Raw genomic sequence first — 22,626 nt, 5'->3', positions numbered from 1 at the left:
AAAGATAATAATTTCTTTGGCTTTTAGTCCCTAGGGCCTGTCATATGCCAGACATTAAAAATTTTTACCTAAATTCCCTCATTTATTTCCTATGAAAACTATGGGGGATAACAGTTTGTACATGAATGATTATCCTCTTTTTATGTGAGAAGAGATTAACATTAATAGATTGACCTGCCCAGCCAGTAAGTGGCAGATCAAGATTATAACCAAACAGTCTGAGCTTCAAGTTTCAGACTCTTCCTACCATGAAAGTACTTTCCAAAGCGTGTTTCAATTCACACTCACCCTACAAAATGCTTGTCAAAAACCAACCAACTGAACAACAACAATAACAATAACACCACGGTCAAGCATGTTTGAATCTGCACACTGTGGAGGTTCTCACAGTTTAGTACATTCAAGCTTCCCAGAAAATTCTGAAAAGGAAACATGTTCAGCAATTTTCTTCTTTAATTTTCCTAATTTATTTGCCAATGCACCTTTTAATCTAGTTAACACATAGTAATACCCTTGGACTATACTCCTGCAGAATTCTTTCTTAGAAATAGTACACCACACCAAGATACATTGGAAGTAATTTTTATAGAAAAGGATTGTCACCATAAACTGTTCTTTTTCTTTATGTTAAAAAAAAACATTTTTCCCTCATAAGCTGACCAGTAGATCTCATGAGATCCTAAATCAAATGTTTATACAGAGCCAATAAACTTGACTCTGACCTAAAAAATAATAATAAAACAATTTAAAAAATAAAATGGTGTAGCTCAGAGGCAGAGTGCTTGCCTATCATGGGTAAGGCACTGGGTTCAATTCTCAGCACCACATATAAATAAATAAACAAATGTCCATTGACAACTAAAGAAATACTTTTTAAAAAATGGTTGTGCTCTATTTCTAAAATTCCTAGCAAAATTATTTATTTCACATAGAAATGTTAAAATTTGTGGTACTATACAACTCTAAAAGAATAAATCAAAGCTTCTGCTGTAATACAGAAGGTAGACGACAATATTATGAAGTCAAAATAACCTGTTGTCATTTGTTTTAATTTTCTACTATCATTTTGTTTTTATTTTCTGATGTGAGTTGATAAAGGCTATATGGTTACTCAAAATGATCTGCATTAGAAACTTTAAATAGGAAAATGGAGATTATACTTATATAAAATCCCTAAAGAGCACGTGTACATTTCATTGACCTACCATGAAAATACAGATCATAGTTTATCCCAAGAATATGCCAATCATCATCAAATTGACGTTTAGTAGAAGACTTGGGTGGGGGAGCAAATTTAGACAGTGATCCTCACACTTTTAAAACGATCTCATCTCTATGTCATACACAAATCACCTTGGAAATATTCTACAAAATGAATGCTTCTAAAAAATATTTAGAATTAAGATGACTGCCTTCTCTGATTAAAATCCCACTACACTAATTAGTATAAATAAAATGTTAAAAAAAAATTTAAATCCCAGTAGATGTGCCTTTTAGGGAGAAAAGTTTTCTAAGTGTACTTAAAACATTTTGTGAGTTTATTAATTATTTGCAATTTTTTAACATTTCTTAGGTGGACACAATACCTATTTTATTTTTATGTGGTGCTGAGGATGGATCCCAGTGCCTCACACATGCTAGGCGAGTGTTCTACCTCTGAACCACAACCCCAGCCCAACTGTTTGCATTTTTTGATGCTTAAATTAATATAATAACGGGACTGAATGAGAGGTGAAGAGATTTAAGTGTAAGAATCAAAGTCAGCAAGGATTAACTGGGCCATGGAGTGGACTGTGTTTCTGCTTCAAATCATTTCATTGCCTTTTTTAACAAATCACATAAAGCCAAAAACTCACCTTGTTTGTAATCAACAGCTCCATTTTTAACATCATTACAGTTTTCTCACTGTAAATGTTGCCTGGGTACTTGAAAAATCATCTTAAGATATATTTTTCAAGTGGCAGGCATAATTGGCAATACATGAATTAGTCTAATATCCAGAATGATCCAGTTTATTTTGCTCTTTTTCAGACACCACACTCTTCTGTATAACATGGTGCAATGGAAATTGTCCTGATTAGGGACACGAGAAAGCTGACTTCAACACTGACCCTGACCCTGACCCTTGAAGTTTTCTTCTGGTTAGAAAAAGTGGTGCCAGTTCTTAAAGTCAGTGGTAGGTAAATTGGGGCTATTACTTAGACTGAGCACTCTTCAAGAAAGTTTTTGGCTGTGCTTTATGAATCTCTGACCAAGGTCATGCTGATTAAGATGCATCCCTATCATAGGGGTGGCACTGGCTCACACAAAGGTAAAGCTACCATGTTTTTGTGAGGATAGTATAGAAAGTTACTTGCCAGTATATTAATGTGATAATGTCAGAAGGTAGAATCTGAAGCAAGCAGGTATTTATATTTTTTCTTTCTAAAGTTCTTTATTATCTTGAGTTTGCAAAGCTCAGTTCAAATGCTCCTCAGTTGCTCTGGGAAAAGCCTTGTGTAAAAGAATCACTGTTTATTTTTCCTTTTTCCTGTGGTAGTAAGCTTGAGTATTTTTTGCTGTGTCTGTTTGCCATTGGAATAGTTAGGATAAGTTAGGCCATTGCTGCAATATCAGTGGCATAATTCAACAAAGTTGTACCTTTCTCAGAACAACTCTCCTCCTGCTGTGGTTGCTCTCAGCAGCTTCTGACCCTCGGCTGCCCAGCTCAACCAATGGCCTCCAAACCACCACTTAGGGGAAGAAAAGGATGGATGCAGCATCTCAGTTCTTCTCCACCTTAGCACAGAGGTGACACATGTCACTCAGAGACCATCAGCCAAAATAAGTTTCTTAACTTCACAAAAGCCTAGGAAATTGAGAAGGCTAACTTGCATACTGTCTGCCACCATGATTGAACTTTCCAACAAGCCTGAATGCTTTGGTTTGTTACAATACTTTTATGCTTTATAGTAAAGGAAAAAAAAGCATGTAAGCAATGATCAAAGAATCAATTTTGTATGTCACTGCCACATTCAATCATGTCACTCTCTGTTCATAGCCTTCCATGGCTCCCCACTGCCTAACAGGCTAAACTGCTTGGCCTACTTTTCTCTCCAGTAATAGCAGATCAAATTTAGGATGACTTTTCAATTCCATAAATTTTTGATCAGTTTTTATTCAATCTTTGCACACATTGGAAGATAGTGATGGTCCCTTAAGAATTGGTATAGAATTGAATGAAATTTAATAAGGTGCCTGACAGTTATAGGATTGTGATTTGTAGAACTTTCATTTCATAATCTTAAGCAAGATTGACCTCAGAAAAGAATAGAATGAGAGACAAAAAGAATGAATATATTATTTAGCTTTGTTCTAGTCTTCATACTTAATAACTACCCCTAATAAAAGCCTAAATTAATTTGTGAATAAGATTTGAATGAATTTTCTTTTGTTAAAGTTGATTCATCACCAAGACACTTCATGTACGGTATGCAACAAAAGATGACAGGTAAATGGATTTCACAATGAGAACATTAATGGATAATAGGAAGGTATAGAAATAAATAACCAAAAAAAATGTCATGGAGTGACTCTCACAAACACGGCCTAGGGAATTGGGGAGGTCCCTTTAACACACCCAGGTTTTCTTTTGAACCCCAAGAGATAGCTCTGATCCTATCAAGCAGAAAAAAAAACACTTTGAAGCTAGACTCTCCAATTATTTCAGTCAAGCACACAATACAAATAGCTCTTAGGGTAAACTGAAGTATCTGAAAGTTTGTGGGCTGGCCTAAAAAAAACTTAGTCTGCCAGATTTTACAAAATGTCATCTCAATTATTTTAGCACAATAGCATTGGCGAAACGACACTTCCTTGATTAAGCTTGACACGTGGTAATTTGGGGAGAACTTAACTTTATTTGTCTTTGACTAGAACAAATTGTCTCTCTGCCCTTGTTTATACAAAAGGCTGTTATTTTTGCTCCTTTCATTTGTATAATCTGTGGCTTGGTTTCATCTTAAATGCTGGTAATTGGTACATCAAGGCAGAATTTAACTCCATCAAACTCACAGCTCAAAAAGCAAAATGGTGTGCCCAGGAGAGGTGGCGATGTATTCAGTGCAAACATAAGACTTGTTAAACAAAAGCCAAGGATTTTTTTTTTAATTCTGACAGAACAATGAACTAGCAAAGAGTTGCCAACTTTAGAAGAAAAATGAAGAGGAAATATTTTCAATGCAATTTGCTTCAATTCTACTTCACTTTGAAGAATATTTACTTATTCTCAGATTTATATGTCTATAAGTTTGGATCAAGGGGACTCTACCAAATTGCTCTCACCCTAATGGGAAAAGTTCACTCATGGAGTTGTAAGTCCTCTTTAAAGAGTGTTGGCACATTAAATGATGTTGAAATAGCGATTAGCCTTGAGAACGTGTAAACACATACGGTATGGTGAATTTAGATGTGAATTTTATTCCCTTAATTATGCTACATTTAATTGAACCATACTGGAGTAGGTTATAGAATCAGAGAAAAACTGGAGTTTAAAAGTCACCTCAGAGGCTACTTCAACCCATAAAAGCTTTCTTCCCTCTCTCTAACACACTTTATCTTGATTCTGTTGACATAAAATTTATTCAATGTCAATTTGGTCCTAGTATGCAATATCTAGATGACTTATTTCATATAAGGGCTCAGTACTGAACAGAGAAAATATAAAAGGTAATTTTCTAAGCACCTACTATGAGTTGGTCACTCTTTTAAGCCTTTTGCATGTATTAATTTTTATAATCTTCACATTCAAAATGTATACTCAGTCTATTTGATAGTCTCAAATTTATGCTTTTGGTTTCTGTGTTTTATTTTTCATGAAATTAATAGATGTTTCACATAGGAAATTTTGGAAAGATATTCAGAGGAAATTAAAAATCATCTGTAATCTACAGTCTAGATATAATCACTATTAAGCTTATATTCATTTTCCATATGGATGTCTTAGTTTTTAATGTAATTGGAATCACACAGGTTATGCAGTTTCTTGCCCTTCAATTTTCACTGAAATTATATCATCAACACTTTCCTATGTCATTATACATTCTCCATCCATGATTTTGAAGGGTCTATTATGTTTCATCATTTGGATGCACTGTAATTAGTCTAACCTCTCTGAAATTTTGGGGGGCATTTAATTTGCTGAGATTCTTAATTTCTATGAAGGCAAAATATAATTATGACAGTCATACCATGGCCAGTTCAAGGTTACTGTTTTAACTCTTTTGAAATCTAAAGGTTGGAACAAAAAAAATTATTAAGGAATGAAGAGGTACAGTGAACTGACAGAGATATTTAGAAGGAAGAGTCACTGTATAAAACCCTGCTCTAATATTTGCTATATTATTTATTCCAGCCAAAACTTAAGATGGCTAGGCTTAAAACATCTAGGCATCTTTGGTCTGGGCCCCAGCTCTTCCTAAGGCATAATTAAACTTGTGCAGACTTCCTTAAATTCCTAATAGAAATTCTTTTTTTCTCAATATTATTTTTCTCAGGTTGTTTGCAGCTTACAACCAAAAGAGGCCTAATTCACACTCACTAAATGAAGAAAAATATTTAGTGTCTTTAACAAAGATGAGAGCAAATTATATTATGGTTTTCACAGAAACAGAACCAAAATGAGAAGATACATATGTCCTATTACATGTAATTCATGTGTAAGAAAAATTACAAATGATTACATATCATTATACAATTTATTATTATTATTATTATTATTATTATTATTATTATTATCATTATTCAGAGAAATTTATTGGGAAGAATTTGCTCATGCTATTCCCCATGCCAATGGGCAGAGGTACTACCAATTGCTATCTGCAATCTACTTCACTGAACCCACCAATTCAAATGCCAATCTCATCCATAAAATATTTTCAATGGACATACTCAGAAATAATGTTTAGCCTGTTACCTGGGCATCCTCTAATCCATTCAATTTCAAATATAAAATTAATAATTCCAGGACCACCCCTGGTCAAACTTGGCACTCTTCTGCATCTCTTTAAACCAGACTTCATCTCCAAGCAAAGACAATATCAGAGTCATAATCGCACCTAACATGATACAATTATCCTGCTTACAACCCTAATGCACTAATCCCTTCCCTAGAAAAGGAGGTAAAATCCTATTCTTTATATTCTGCAATTTAAAAACTACAATGTAAAATTAATACTTAAACGTAATACAATATTTAAACACTATGGACTAGACTTAGTGCATTGATGTTACATGATAGAGAATAAGAGAGGGAAGAAAGCATACACATTTATAACAAACTGAGGAGGAATATTTAAGGCAATCATAGTCTTCCTTTCTGTAACTGGTCACATGGTTCCAGCTGGTACTTGTGACTACCTTCTTTCAGTGTCCACTATGTATTCCCCTTAGATGATCATGGTTCTTTACTTGGTAGCATGACCCAAACCCTCATTTCTGAAGAGTCTGGGTCATTCACTTGCCTCAATCGCATGGCCTGCCAATACTGAAAGATACCCTAAATTATCTCTTTGATTCCAAATTCCCCCTAACCTCCCTATGTAGTAGTAGTCCAATTTCCACTTGGTAATAAGAATCAACTACTCCAGCCAATCCCTAAACTCCCTCTTTGCCTGCTGACTCAGAGCTGTGTGTAGGAAGGTGATAGTCCTGGCTTCCAATTCAATGGAATCATTATTGTGTTGTGTTTTCTGGTGAAAGAATCCCTCTCTCTGGAACTGAGACTCGTAGGCCTGCAGGGCACAAAGTCACAGGAATAGGAAGTAAACATTTTTCTGTTGTATTATTAGGGTTAGAAGTGCCACTTCTATTTCCACCCCTTGATTTCTAGACCCATAAACCCTGGATAGCAGAGAAATAGCACCATCACTGAACACTGATTCAGAACATATGATGGATAACCTTGGTGTAGCCCTCCACTATATCACCACATAATTGGTACTGTAGCTGAGTCTTCAAAAGGCTGATTCATTATTCTATCATCTGCTTCTATCCAGCCATGGGAAGACCAGCAAATTCCATAACCATGAGCTCAGTATTGCATTTCTTTTGCCTTTTTTCTTGATCAGAAGCAATACTATATGGAATACAATAATGGTGAGTAAGGCCTTCTCTATACATACAGATGATAGTTTGGACAGAAGCATTTTATGCAGGGAAGACAAATCCATATCCAAAGTAGTTATTGCAGTAAAGACAAACCCTGACTTTCCATAATGGAAGTAGTCCAATATAATCAATCTGCCACCAGGTAGCTGGTAGATCACCTTAGGGAATCATGCCATATCAAACATTCACTATTGGTCTCTCCTGATGGCTGGCTGGGAATTCAGCAGTGACTGAGTCAACTGGCAGGTTGGGCACTCAGTAGCTGGGTCAACCTTGGGTGAATATAAGTCCATGCTGCTGAACCTATGAATATCTTGTGTCCCTACCTCCATGGCCACTTTGTTCATGAAACCATTATGTGAGGGCAGGGATGGCTAAGGAAAGAGTCTGGCTGGTAGTCATAGAATGAATTGTTCTACTATCTGATAAATTAAAATGTCACCTTGCTGAAGTCACTCTTTGGTGAGCATTCACATTGGAACCAAAATATCTTCACATCCTTTGCCCATTCAGAGAAGTTTATTCAAATACCACCTCCCCAAATTTTTGTCACCATTTTCCAATCATATTCTTTTCCAAGACCCTGATCATTCAACTAAACCATTGTCCAAAGTCCATGAATGAAGACATGATTGCATGTATAGCCATTTCTCCTCAGGGCAAAGGGAACAACCAGATCATTTCTCAAAGTTTTGCTCTCTGAGATGATTTTTCTTCACCATCTTTTTTGTCTCATAGGGAAAAATTGTAGTGCTGTAGCTATCCACTTTCAGATGTTGCCTGCATATTATACGTAAAACTATGTGTAAATCAGACCTCAGTCTCCTCTCCCTCTTTCAAATGAATATAAGGAACCCCCTGTGAGGTCATGTATATAGGCTGAGAGGGAGAAATTAATTCTCATACAAGTCTACTCTATTTTGAGTACATTGGGATCAAAGGTAGTCACTTTAAAATAGATATTGGAAAAGTAGAGACCCTACAGCCCTACAAGACCTCAGATAAGGACAAGGAGGTTTCCAATCTAGTTCCTTTGAGAAATGGCAAAACAAGTGGGAATATCTAACTTAGCATACTAAGAGTTATCCATAAATATTGAAACACAGTCTTATGTAAGAGGAAATAGATTTGTTGCATTTGGTTGCATGGCTTAGAATTATTCCAACAAAATAAAATTTTGTTCAATATAAAGAACATTCCAAAATAGTGCAATTTAAAAAATGGATTGTGCTGCCTAAGGAAGTAGTCCCATTAGAACACTCAAGTATATTAATAATAATCATCTGATAGGTACATTAAGAATAGGATTCAAGACATTAGTACAATATTTTAGTAAGGGATATTCCAATTGACTTCTAAATATGCTGTTTTTTTTTTCCCTTTCTATACTACAGACCATTATACCAAGATACCTACTTAACACTTAATTTTTTTTTCTAGAGTGATTGTTGCCTAGATTTTTTGTTTTTTTAAAGGAGCCAGAACAAATCGTGATGGGCATGCTACCAATTCTGTAACACCAAAATTATTTTTTCAGGATGGTTGGGAAAATGTCACTGAGAGCTAACATAAATTATAGTTTAGAGGAAAGGAAGTCAATACCCAAGGAGACAGTGTCAAGTCTGAGAGTGAGAAGAGACAAGAAATGGGAGAACTAATAGGATAAGACTTTGAAGAAAAGTCAGAAAGCCTTGAAAGAAAATGGATCAGAGATAGTACCGTGCACAATGAGCAAGCGTTACCTTTCACACACCAGACATGGGCTGTAAGGAAACAGCAGCGTAGAGCAAAACAAAATAAATGAATACATAATAAGAGGAAAACTGTTTATGAGGACCAGAGTCTCTGGTCAACTTTCTCATTTGCAAATCAAGAGTTGTTCTGAGCATTAAATGAAAAAAATATATAATTGATGTGTTTGGCAGCGTTCTTGGAACACTATCAGTGTACATTAAGTTATGGCTATGGTTATGAGTTCTTTAAAGACCTGGTACATTCATCTATGTGTTAATTAAAAGTTTATTGGCTAGCAAAGCTTGGCCTGATCTAGTCAGCCATCATAATTACAGAGGCTGGATATTTTCACAAAATCCAAGCAAAAGGTAAAATCCCATGATGGCGTCCAAATAAGAAGGAACACCTACTTTAGAATTGGAACCTAAGATTAACTTTTCATTCTGCTTTCTGAGGAGAAAAACCAAAATGATCTTTGCTGAAAACAAATCTTTATATATTGCAATGTCATAGTGTCAAGTGATTGATGGTGTTCCTCAGTATCAACCAAGAACTTAATAGGAGAATTTGAGATTCCCTGTACCATCTGGACTTCCTGTGAAACTGTTACCTATAATTAAGCCAAATAGCAGCCAAAATTATTTAATTCATATCATTTATTTTGATAAAATATCTTCTAAGTTCAGTTTCCTAAGGTTAAGACAGTCACTATATTTAATTTACAACTCTAATAGCTTGACAACATACCAAAAATAGAGCAGGACTTGGCAGTTGACCAAGGAAATTGTGCATGTGCTGGGTCCATTTTCAAAAAAAAAAAAATGTTTCAAGTTGCGATGAATGCATAGTGTTCCTCCTAACACACAAATGATTGGGATAGACTTCTAAACAGGAACCATGGAAGCAGAGAAGAATTAAAAAGGTGGAATGGGATTAAAGAGAGAATACTTAATGTTGCAAGAAAGGATGGAGTGAAACGGTAGGGAGAATAAATGATTATAGCCAACATCCTAGTCCTCATCCCCATATAATTAATAAATCCCTGCAACAACAGAATTGTAAATAAATTTTTAAATCACTACTTCAATTTCTCCCATGGTTGATTCTTTTTTTGTGTGTTGGAGGAGGTGAGTACCAGGGATTGAACTCAGGGGCACTTGACCACTGAGCCACATCCCCAGCCTTATTTTGTATTTTATTTAGAGACAGGGTCTCACAGAGTTGCTTAGCACCTCGCTTTTGTTGAGGCTGGCTTTGAACTCGAGATCGTCCTGCCTCAGCCTCTTGAGACACTGGAAATACAGGCATGTACCACCAAGCTGGGCTTCATGGTAGACTCTTAAAAGGAAGTCTCAAGAAGTAAAATGACTAGCATTCTCTGAGGTGTACGTCAATCTTCTGACAGAACCAGAGCTGGAACTACAGTTGCCTCACATCAGTGCCATTTCCACATTGCATACTAAAGTGATCCTATATCATGAAGACCCTAATCTAGAAGTGCACCTTCAGAAAAAAATATAACAGAGACACAGAGGCAGTGGGAAGTAGAACCCACTAGTTAAAGAATTGACTCCAGCTACAAACTTAGATGTAATTTTTTTTTAATCATTGCTTACTGTATGGCCTTAAGTAGTTTGGTTATTATTTTTTTTTCTGAATGTTGCTTTGGTTTTTATTTTCTCCTTATTTCTAAAAGGTTAGATACTGGTTGGTTGAAGAGTGTTAAGAGAGAAATGTGTCTTATCTTTTTCAATTATTGTGGTTATTAGTAATACTAAATTTTACATCAAATGTAAAGTACTCAGCAACTAAGTAGGAGATATTTTCGATAGATAGGCATGCATGCAGAGGTTTAAGAAACCACCTGTGGAAATAATGTAGAAAAGTGCTAGAACTGATTATGCCCTGTCTGGGGGTAGCTATTGCTAGACATTTTACTCATGTTTATTAATGACCATGTAGCAAACTGAAGGTCAGGAATCTTCCAGCCTCCTTCTGAGCACTCAGAGCTACACAATTTTTTAATGCCAAATAAGACAATACAAGTTAAAAGTTCAAGTTAGAAGAACCTCTAACAAATAATATACTCTTGGAAGAAGTGGTTAGTAAGTCCAGACATTGCAATTTTATGCTCTCTGAATCAAGTGCATGGCAAAGAAGGTTTTTTGTGACAACAGAGTGGGAGAGGGTATTTTCCTTAAGTACAAACTTTGAAAGGCAAAAGGAAATGGAGGTAAAAATGCTTCCCCTTTTTAGATATGATCCTATTTCTGATTTGCAGTATGATCCTGAAGGAGCTACGTCTCATAAGCTATACCTTAGTATATTAAAGGGCAGAGCTAAAGTTCAAAACCCTATCTCCTGAGGAGGGTCTTAGAGAAATCATTCTCAGCAGTGGTGGGAATTTTCTGTTTATTATTTGCAGATAAATAAGTAAGGGAAGAAAAAGATGTGTTCACATGCATTGGTCAAGGTTGCCCAGAGACAGAGAACCCATGGGATATATACAAATACACATGGGGATTTATTAGGAGAATTGGTCCACATGACGATGGAGGCTGAAAAGTCCCACAATGCGTCACCTACATGCTGAGGAAGACAGAAGTGGTAGCATGGCTCCGTGCATGTCAGAAAGCCAGAGAACCCAGGAAGCCAGTGGTACCCCAGGAGGCTACTGAGAGAAATCTCAGAACCCAAAGGCCAAACAACAGGGATTTCTGATATCCAAGGGCAGAAAAAGGAGGTCCAACTTCAGAAAAGAGAGAGAAAGGGAGAGAGAGAGGGAGAACATGCCTGTGTGCTTGTTCCATCCAGGGTGCCAGCCAATCGGATGTTACCTGCCCACATTTAGGGTGAACCTTCTTCACTCAAGACCATCAACTGACGCACTGCAAATATCTTCCAGAAACACCATCCAAACACGCCCAAAAACAATGTTTCCAAGCCATCCCAGCTTCCCTCTATCCAATCCAGATGACACCTAAAATTAACCACCATAACAACATTTTGTATTTTCTTGACACTCTGCATCTCCAAAAGCTGAAACAGAAATAGGCAGAGAGCGACCAATTTGTAAATGGCTCTGTTTGATTCCTGTTGTATAATTGGTTTTTAATCCCTTCAACCTGTGTATCCTGGTCAGCATGGCCTAAGATCTATTTCCTGAAGTTCCCATCTGTGTCCTCCCAACCTAACTTCTCACATCTATTTTGAAAGCCTTGTGATAGAGGAAAGCATATAAAAATAGAAAACTTCATTTCTTATTTTCTAAAAGCTAACTGTTTAAAGTGGGGTTCTTGTATTACCTGGCAGCTTGTTAAAAATGCAGATTCTTAGACCTCATCCTAGAACTGAATCAGATTGGACATGTTAAAGAGATGCCCATGCACTTTCATGCAAAAAATTAAATAACACTCTTCCATGTCTTTTTCCTTTTCAGGAAAAACACACAAAAAGTCACCTCTGCCTGTTCCTCTATTATGTCCAAACAAAGCATTAGCAGCCCAGATTGCAAAATGATTATTTGTTAATTGTGCAGGCATTAGACAAGCCCAGCAAGCATTCTGATTCAAACACATCCAAAATGGCTCATCAATCAGTAAGAACGCAATTTGTGAATTTCTACCTGGCTCAGGGAAACCATAACTATTAATCTGCCCAAGTGGAGAGACCTGCAAATGTGGGTCTGTGCATTTATGGTGATCACAGTTAGATGATCTGTTCACACCCACATTCTAACACCTGAACAGAACTTACAGTAGACCGATTTTTCCTATGATCAAAATTATACCAGCAACCTTCATTCTTTTTTTTTGCATTTTTTATTGGTGTTCAAAACATTACAAAGCTCTTGACATATCATATTTCATACATTCGATTCAAGTGGGTTATGAACTCCCATTTTTACCCCGTATACAGATTGCAGAATCACATCGGTTACACATCCACATTTTTACATATTGCCATATTAGTGACTGTTGTATTCTGCTATCTTTCCTATCCTCTACTATCCCCCTCCCCTCCCCTCCCCTCTTCTCTCTCTACCCCATCTACTGTAATTCATTTCTCTCCCTTGATTTTTTTCCCTTTCCCTCACATCCTCTTATATGTAATTTTGTATAACAATAAGGGTCACCTTCCATTTCCATGCAATTTCCCTTCTCTCTCCCTTTCCCTCCCACTTCTTGTCCCTGTTTAATGTTAATCTTTTTCTCATGCTCTTCCTCCCTGCTCTGTTTTTAGTTGCTCTCTTTATATTAAAGAATACATTTGGCATTTGATTTTTAGGGATTGGCTAGCTTCACTTAGCATAATCTGCTCTAATGCCATCCATTTCCCTGCAAATTCCATGATTTTGTCATTTTTAAGTGCTGAGTAATACTCCATTGTGTATAAATGCCACATTTTTTTAATCCATTCATCTATTGAAGGGCATCTAAGTTGGTTCCACAGTCTAGCTATTGTGAATTGTGCTGCTATGAACATCGATGTAGCAGTATCCCTATAGTACGCTCTTTTAAGGTCTTCAGGGAATAGTCCGAGAAGGGCAATATCTGGATCAAATGGTGGTTCCATTCCCAGCTTTCCCAGGAATCTCCATACTGCTTTCCATATTGGCTGCACCAATTTGCAGTTCCACCAGCAATGTACAAGTGTACCCTTTTCCCCACATCCTCGCCAGCATTTGTTGTTGTTTGACTTTATAATGGCTGCCAATCTTACTGGAGTGAGATGGTATCTTAGTGTGGTTTTGATTTGCATTTCTCTGACTGCTAGAGATGGTGAGCATTTTTTCATGTCCTTGTTGATTGATTGTATATCCTCCTCTGAGAAGTGTCTGTTCAGGTCCTTGGCCCATTTGTTCATTGGGTTATTTGTTTTCTTATTGCTTAATTTTTTGAGTTCTTTGTATACTCTGGATATTAGGGCTCTATCTGAAGTGTGAGGAGTAAAGATTTGTTCCCAGGATGTAGCCTCCCTATTTACCTCTCTTATTGTTTCTCTTGCTGAGAAAAAACTTTTTAGTTTGAGTAAGTCCCATTTGTTGATTCTTGTTATTAACTCTTGTGCTATGGGTGTCCTATTAAGGAATTTGGAGCCCAACCCCACAATATGTAGATCGGAGCCAACTTTTTCTTCTATCAGATGCAGAGTCTCTGATTTGATATCAAGCTCCTTGATCCATATTGAGTTAACTTTTGTGCATGGTGAGAGAAAGGGATTCAGTTTCATTTTGTTGCATATGGATTTCCAGTTTTCCCAGCACCATTTGTTGAAGATACAATCCTTCCTCCATTGCATGCATTTAGCCCCTTTATCGAATATAAGATAGTTGTAATTTTGTGGATTGGTTTCTGTGCCCTCTATTCTATACCATTGGTCCACCTGCCTGTTTTGGTACCAGTACCATGCTGTTTTTGTTACTATTGCTCTGTAGTACAGTTTGAAATCTGGTATCACTATACCGCCTAATTCACACTTCCTGCTTAGAATTGTTTTTGCTATTCTGGGTCTTTTATTTTTCCATATGAATTTCATGATTGCTTTATCTATTTCTACAAGAAATGCCATTGGGATTTTGAGTGGCATTGTATTGAACCTATAGAGAACTTTTGGTAATATCGCCATTTTGATGATGTTAGTTCTGCCTATCCATGAACAGGGTATATTTTTCCATCTTCTAAGATCTTCTTCTATTTCTCTCTTTAGGGTTCTTTAGTTTTCATTATATAAATCTTTCACCTCTTTTGTTAGGTTAATTCCCAAGTATTTTATTTTTTTTGAGGATATTGTGAATGGGGTGGTTTTCCTCATTTCCAGTTCAGAAGATTTGTCGCTGATATACAGGAATGCCTTTGATTTATGCGTGTTGATTTTATATCCTGCCACTTTGCTGAATTCATTTATTAGCTCTAATAGTTTCTTTGTAGACCCTTTTGTGTCTTCTAGGTATAGGATCATATCATCTGCAAATAGTGATAATTTAAGTTCTTCTTTTCCTATATTAATGCCTTTAATTTCTTTTGTCTGTCTAATTGCTCTGGCCAGTATTTCAAGAACTATATTGAATAGAAGTGGTGAGAAAGGGCATTCCTGTCTTGTTCCAGATTTTAGAGGGAATGCCTTCAGTTTTTCTCCATTTAGAATGATGCTAGCCTGAGGCTTAGCATATATAGCTTTTACAATGTTTAGGTAAGTTCCTGCTATCCCTAGTTTTTCTAGTGTTTTGAACATAAAGGGATGCTGTACTTTGTCGAATGTTTTTTCTGCATCTATTGAGATGATCATGTGGTTCTTATCTTTAAGTCTATTGATGTGGTGAATAACATTTATTGATTTCCGTATATTGAACCAGCCTTGCATCCCAGGGATGAATCCTACTTGATCATGGTGCACGATTTTTTTGATATGTTTTTGTATCCTATTTGCCAGAATTTTATTGAGGATTTTTGCATCTAAATTCATTAGGGATATTGGTCTGTAGTTTTCTTTCTTTGAGGTGTCTTTATCTGGTTTGGGAATCAGGGTGATATTGGCCTCATAGAATGAATTTGGAAGTTCTTCCTCTTTTTCTATCTCCTGAAATAGATTATGGAGTATTGGTATTAGTTCTTCTTTAAAGTTCTTGTAAAACTCTGCTGTATATCCATCCGGTCCTGGGCTTTTCTTGGTTGGTAGTCTTTTGATGGCTTCTTCTATTTCCTCACTTGATATTGGTCTGTTTAGGTTGTTTATATCTTCCTGACTCAATCTGGGTAGTTCATATGTCTTAAGGAATTTATCGATGCCTTCACTATCTTCTATTTTATTAGAGTATAGGGTTTCAAAATAATTTCTAATTATCTTCTGTATTTCTGAATTGTCTGTTGTGATGTTGCCTTTTTCATCCCGTAAGCTAGTAATTTGGGTTCTCTCTCTTCTTCTCTTTGTTAGCGTGGCTAGTGGTCTATCAATCTTATTTATTTTTTCAAAGAACCAACTTTTAGTTTTGTCAATTTTTTCGATTGTTTCTTTTGTTTCGATTTCATTGATTTCAGCTCTAATTTTAATTATTTCTTGCCTTCTACTGTTTTTGCTGCTGATTTGTTCTTTTTCTAAGGCTTCGAGGTGTAGTGTGAGGTCAATTATTTGTTGGCTTTTCCTTCTTTTAAGGAATGAACTCCATGAAATGAATTTTCCTCTTAGTACTGCTTTCATAGTGTCCCAGAGATTTCAATATGTTGTGTCTGAGTTTTCATTTACCCCTAAGAATTTTTTAATTTCCTCTTTTATATCTTCTGTAACCCTTTGTTCATTAAGTAGCATATTGTTTAATCTCCAGGTGATGTAGGATTTTTCCTTTCTCATTTTATTATTGATTTCCAATTTCATTCTATTATGATCAGATAAAATGCATGGTAGTATCTCAACTCCTTTGTAATTGCTAAGATTTGCCCTGTGACATAATATATGGTCTATTTTTGAGAAGGATCCGTGTGCTGCTGAGAAGAAAGTGTATCCGCTTGATGTTGGGTGGTATATTCTGTATATATCAATTAAGTCTAAGTTATTAATTGTATTATTGAGCTCTATGGTTTCTTTATTCAACTTTTGTTTGCAAGATCTGTCCAGTGGTGAGAGAGGTGTGTTAAAACCTCCCATGATTATTGTGTTGTGGTCTATTTGACTCTTGAACTTGAGAAGAGTTTGCTTGATGAACGTAGCTGCACCATTGTTTGGGGCATATATATTAATGATCGTCAAGTCTTGTTGGTGTATGGTTCCCTTGAGCAGTATGTAGTGTCCTTGTTTATCCCTTTTGATTAACTTTGGCTTGAAATCTATTTTATTTGATACAAGTATGGATACCCTGCTTGCTTCTGGGGTCCGTATGAGTGATATGATTTTTCCCAACCTTTCACCTTCAGTCTGTGTATGTTTTTTCCTATCAGATGAATCTCCTGTAGGCAGCATATTGTTGGATCTTTTTTTAATCCGTTCTACTAGCCTATGTCTTTTGATTGGTGCATTTAAGCCATTAACATTTAGGGTTACTATTGAGATATGGTTTGTATTTCCAGCCATATTTGATTATGTATGTTACTTAACATGATTTGTTTTTCCTCTATGCTTAGTTTTTCCTTTACTGTACTACCTCCCACTGTTGGTTTTCATTGTTATTTTTCATTTCCTCTTCCTGTAATGTTTTGCCAAGGATGTTTTGAAGAGCTGGTTTTCTAGCTGCAAATTCTTTTAACTTTTGTTTATCGTGGAAGATTTTTATTTCATCTTCAATCCTGAAGCTTCATTTCGCTGGATACATGATTCTTGGTTGGAACCCTTTTTCTTTCAGTGTTTGAAATATGTTGTTCCAGGATCTTCTAGCTTTCAGAGTCTGTGTTGAAAGATCAGCAGTTATCCTGATTGGTTTACCCCTAAATGTAATCTGCTTCCTCTCTCTTGTGGCTTTTAAGATTCTCTCCTTATTCTGTATGTTGGGCATCTTCATTATTATGTATCTTGGTGTGGATCTCTTATGATTTTGTACATTTGATGTCCTGTAGGCTTCTAGTATTTGGATTTCTTTTTCATTCTTTAAGTCTGGGAAGTTTTCTAGTATTATTTCATTGAATAGATTGCTCATTCCCTTGGTTTGGAACTCTATACCCTCTTGTATCCCAATAACTCTTAGGTTTGGTTTCTTTATGTTATCCCATAATTCTTGGATGTTCTGCTCATGATTTCTTAACATTCTCGCTGAGCTATCTATGTTCTTTTCAAGTTGAAAAACTTTGTCTTCGTTGTCTGAAGTTCTATCTTCTAGTGTTCTACTCTGCTGGTAATACTCTCATTTGAGTTTTTAATTTGGTTTATTATTTCCTGCATTTCCAGGATTTCTGTTTGTTTTTTTATCCTCTATCTCCCTATAGAGTTGATCTTTCGCTTCTTGGATTTGTTTATGTAATTCATTGTCAAAGTGATTTTTTATTGTCTGGATTTGCTATATAATGTCTTCCTTGAGACTCCAGATCATCTGAAGCATGCATATCCTGAACTCTTTGTCTGACATTCCATCAGCTGCAGATATTACCTCATCTAATGTTGAACTGACCTGTATTGTTTGTGGTCCTTTCTTTCCTTATCTTCTCATACCGCTCATGATTCTTTCTAGCTTTGTGAAACTGTTGTGCTAATGTTTTTCCCCTTATATATTTGTATTGTTCTTGTATAGCTCCAAAATCCCTCTTTTGCGGAGAAAGACAATGTTAACAGTTCCCAATATCAACAGTACATTATCTAAGCACAAGTTTTCATTATTAATACATTTATAGTTAGATTCTAAGTCTATAGATATTGGTTTTTAATTATTACTTAAGAATATATTCATTAGTTTCCTAAAAGGCATACCATATCTGGTGGCATATAGAAAACTTAATTTCAGACGAAGGATGTTATACTTAGAGGGAAAGGAGTGAGGGTATGAGGTTAAACTAACTTAGCACCTTTGGAGAACTCTAACCAATAGACTGGTAATTTATGGGAGAATGTATAGACTCAACCTCCTATCTGTATTTAGATAGTTACCCTATGTATAGATAGCAAACGTTAGGAGATTGAAAGTGGGATAGAAAGAATACGAATGAAAAAAAAGAAAAAAATAATAACAAGGAAGAAAAGAGAAATAAGAGAAGGAAAAGGAAAGTAAGCTAGAAATAAAGAAAAAAATTGGGGGAAGGTGGGGTATATGCAATTCCTCTATATTATATTACTTGGTAATTCAGTTGTTCATGCACAGTTCTTGGTTTCACATATGTTGAAGTTGTGGAAGAGAGAGAAGAAAAGAGAGAAAGAAAGAGAAAAAAAAAGTCTCTCAGAACACTGTTTTCCTTGCTTCCAGTAGGTGGCATTGTCTATTCCTAGCTTGAGCCTCTGTATTCAGGGTGGTGGGTATAGCAAGTGTGGAGGGAAATGAGTTTCCACCTGTATCTTCCCTACTCTAGTCTCTGAGGTAGAAACCAGGTGCCTGTACAGTTGTTGTTTTGCGTTGATAGCTACAACCCCCAAAAGCTTGTGGGAAATATTTTGAGTTATCGCAGCTAAGGATGGGGGAGTTGGAAACCAGGTACCTGGATCAGCCGCAGAACTGTGCTGGTAGCCACACCCCCTTTGATGGGTTTTAAGGGTTGATGGGCTTCCTCCAGACTTGCACACAGGGCAGGGCCGGACTTCCTCCTCCAGTCTGGCTTGGCGCCGAGCGTCTTCCTCCTCTGGTGTGGCTTGGCTGGCGCTGGGCGTCTTCCTCCTCCAGTCTCAGCAACCTTCATTCTTACTACCATTTGCATTTCACTTCTCAAAACATCCATTTTATGTTATAAAGGGCATATCTAGGATTTGCTCATGAGCTTTAACCTTGCATATGCTATAGATGTCTATAAAAGAAAGGAACACTAGGAAAAATTTAAATTCTCATTGAATAGAAAAGTCATTATTTACACATTTCTACATTCACTTGGTAAACATTTCTTGGTTTCTCTGTGTCTTCTTAGAAACAAGACATATTCAGGATTACAATTAACCTTAGAGAGATAAGACAAACGAACAGATCATTATGATCTGTTAGTCCATTTTGTATTGCTATAATGAAATATCTGAGGCAGATTAACTTTATAAAGAAAAAATTTATTTACCATGCCATTTTGAGCTAATATCAAGGTCCAAGATTGGGGACCCCATTGGTTCAGCCTCTGATGGGGCCTACTGGCATCATGATAGAAATGTAAGTAGGAGGCAAGATCATTTCCTAAAACAGGAAGTCAAAGAGAAGGGGAAGAGCCAGGATTGCTTCTTTTATAACAATCCTGAGAATTAACATAGAGTCCCATGAGAGCTATCTTGATTCTTACCAAGGGTAGGGCCTTGAGTGACCCCCAAACTTCCAACAAGACCCCCCTTCTTAAAGGTACCACCATCTCAACTCTGCCAAATGAGGACCAAGATCTCCATGCACAGATCTTTGGGGAACACATGATATCCAAACCACAGCAATGATGTTCAGTTTTTTTGCTCTAAGTAGGGAAAATTCATGACGATATAGGTACAGAAAATTCTCCTAATAAAATCCTCAGAACACAGAGCGCACACTCACTGCTCCTTCAGGGCATGATGAGCTTCCTCCAGCTGCAGCAGACCTTTAAATAGGACAAACTGGGATGAAGAGGGTGTCCATGTCACTTTTTAAAGACCATCTTTGTAGCCAAAAGGTAATCTGAAGCTCTTGGTTAAAGTAAACATACAAACACACAGTATTTTGCATGTAGAATAAAAGCTGATGAAATATATCAGATACCTTAGTCTACCGTGGATTCATTTATCCAAGAAGAAGCAAAAAGTTGAACAAACAGCGCTGATGAAACTTTCAGTTTCAGTTATCTAAATATTTGAGCCTCACATCTTAATGTAAGAATAAAAAATGATAAAGCCTACACAAATTAAGCATGTGGGCGTATGCAACTTGCTGTGGTATGCTTGATCTTCCACAATAAAAACAATCTGTGGATTGAATCTTGGACTATTAACCAGGTGTTCAATACATCCCATTTGCCTGAAAGACCTATTGTTAACTAATTCTTTGGTATTATGAATTCTCTCCATTCACACCCTCCCATGCAGATCAGTTAGACCGACATGTGGTATGTGTGTTTGCATGTGTGTGTTCACACCTGTATTTCAGTCTTCTGGCCTCTGAGAAGTGTGAGACAATGAATTTCTGTTATTATAAGCCACCTAGTTTGTGGCGTTTTGTTACAACATCCTAGGAAATGAATACAATGTCTTTTGTTTCTTGTATTGAATTAGTAAAATAACAATCTTCTAGAAACTTCCTGAAGCATCCACTGTCCTTACTTGGGAAACTAACCCTTCGGAGGCTGTAGAGGGATAAATATGCTGAAGACAAGAATGGTAAGCAGTAAGTCCATTCAAATGAAATTTTGATTCAATGTGCATTTTACTGCTCCTACCCTCAAACTAAAGATGGAAACCTTTAACTGGAATCTCTGAAAAATGACCAATTGTCCTACAACCGTACTTCATCCTAAAATATGTAGAAGTGGGGCTGAAAATACCACAGGAAGAAAGATTCCTTCGTTCCCTATTACAAGAGTTTTGTATCGATTTCCCATTGCTGCCATAACAAATCATCACAAATGTGGTGGTTTAAAACCATACGTATTTATCATATTATGGTTCTACAGATCAAAAATCTGGTGAGCTCAGCTGGTTTCTCCGCTTTGAATCTCAGAGGGCAGAAATCAAGGAGTCAGCAGAACTGCATTCCCTTCTGGGATCTCTAGAAGACTCTGTTTCCAGGTTTATTCCACAAGGAAACAGGACTGAGATCAACTGGGGCCACCCGGAACTGCCAGAGGCCTTCCTCGAGGTGTGGCACATGGGCCCCTAATGTCAGAACCAGCAACAGTGCCACAGAGCCTCTCACCCTCCCCACCCCTTCTTCCTCCTCCTCTGCCACAGCAGCTCTCTAAGTCTTCTACTTCTTTTCAAGGGCTCATGTGATCACACTGAGCTCACCCCAACATTCAAGCTTAATTCCCTATTTTAAAGTCTGTTGATTAGTGATTCTAATTTCTTCAGCAAATATCCAGATTCATATCTGATTAAATAACCAGATGGAGGACATCTTCAGAATTCTTCCCAACACATGAGTATCAACTGACTTACTCAGGGAGCCTCCTAAACAACACCCAGAGCAGATTCCAGCACAACAGGAGGCTGTGCTGTCTGTCTTGTGGTTGTTCAGGCTGGTGGGTCTGGACATCCTTCCCAAATCCTGGATTCCAGCATCATCAATGCGGATCACATCTACCACCCAAGAGCTCCCTGCTAAGCCCGTCCAGGGTCCTATCTCCATCCTTCTGTTGCATTGAAGCTCATATAATCTCACTCCCAGCTGTAAAGATGCAATAAACCAAGCAAATGGGGAGTGGGGGTAATTCTCTGCAACCCTAATAGGATGTAGTTAGGCAGCATGCTCTCGTTGCTAGACCACGAGGGTCATTGCTGTGGTCACCAGGGCCCCAGTTTCCTTTCTTGTACACCAGGAACACACACCAACAGCAACGGAAGGAGCTCTGGGTACCGAGGGAAGAAAGGAGGAAACCTGATCTGTGTGCTCAGGACTGTTATTCCTTAACTGCAATTATGCTTTCAAGAGAGTGTTACTTTAAGAACCGCCCATTTAATTTCTTAGACATTGAAAACTTTCTGGTAGAGTAATTGCCTGACATAGAACACCTAGGAGGCGAATTGAAATGAAAAGCCTTTTACTGAGTGGCAAAAATAAAGCATTAAATTCTTGATTGGAAGTTCAATGTCACTAATGGGGAATGCAAAAAAAAAAAAAAAAAAAACAGACCAGATGAATGCTCCTTGTTCATGGCCTCTCTTCCCTGTCTGCTGTTTCTCTTCTCTGTCATTGTGGATCATGCCAATTCCCCCGGAAACCCCAAAGTGGCTTGGAAATCCTGTTTTTCTTACTGAAAACAAGAAAAGGCAATTGATGGGTTTGGTCTGTTGAGTGGTTTCTTGCTGAAATTGCTTCCTTAAAAGAATTTAAATAATCTAGTCTCGTATCGTATTAAGACTGGGTCTGACATACCTGGGTCTTCCATTGCTGGTGCCTCAGGGGTCATGGAACCCTTTGTGCATCTGATGCATCAACTCTGATATGGGGACGACAACAGCAACTAC

Source organism: Callospermophilus lateralis, chromosome 18 (assembly GCF_048772815.1).
Source record: "Callospermophilus lateralis isolate mCalLat2 chromosome 18, mCalLat2.hap1, whole genome shotgun sequence".
Lineage (NCBI taxonomy): Eukaryota > Metazoa > Chordata > Mammalia > Rodentia > Sciuridae > Callospermophilus > Callospermophilus lateralis.
This window is presented reverse-complemented; position numbering follows the sequence as displayed.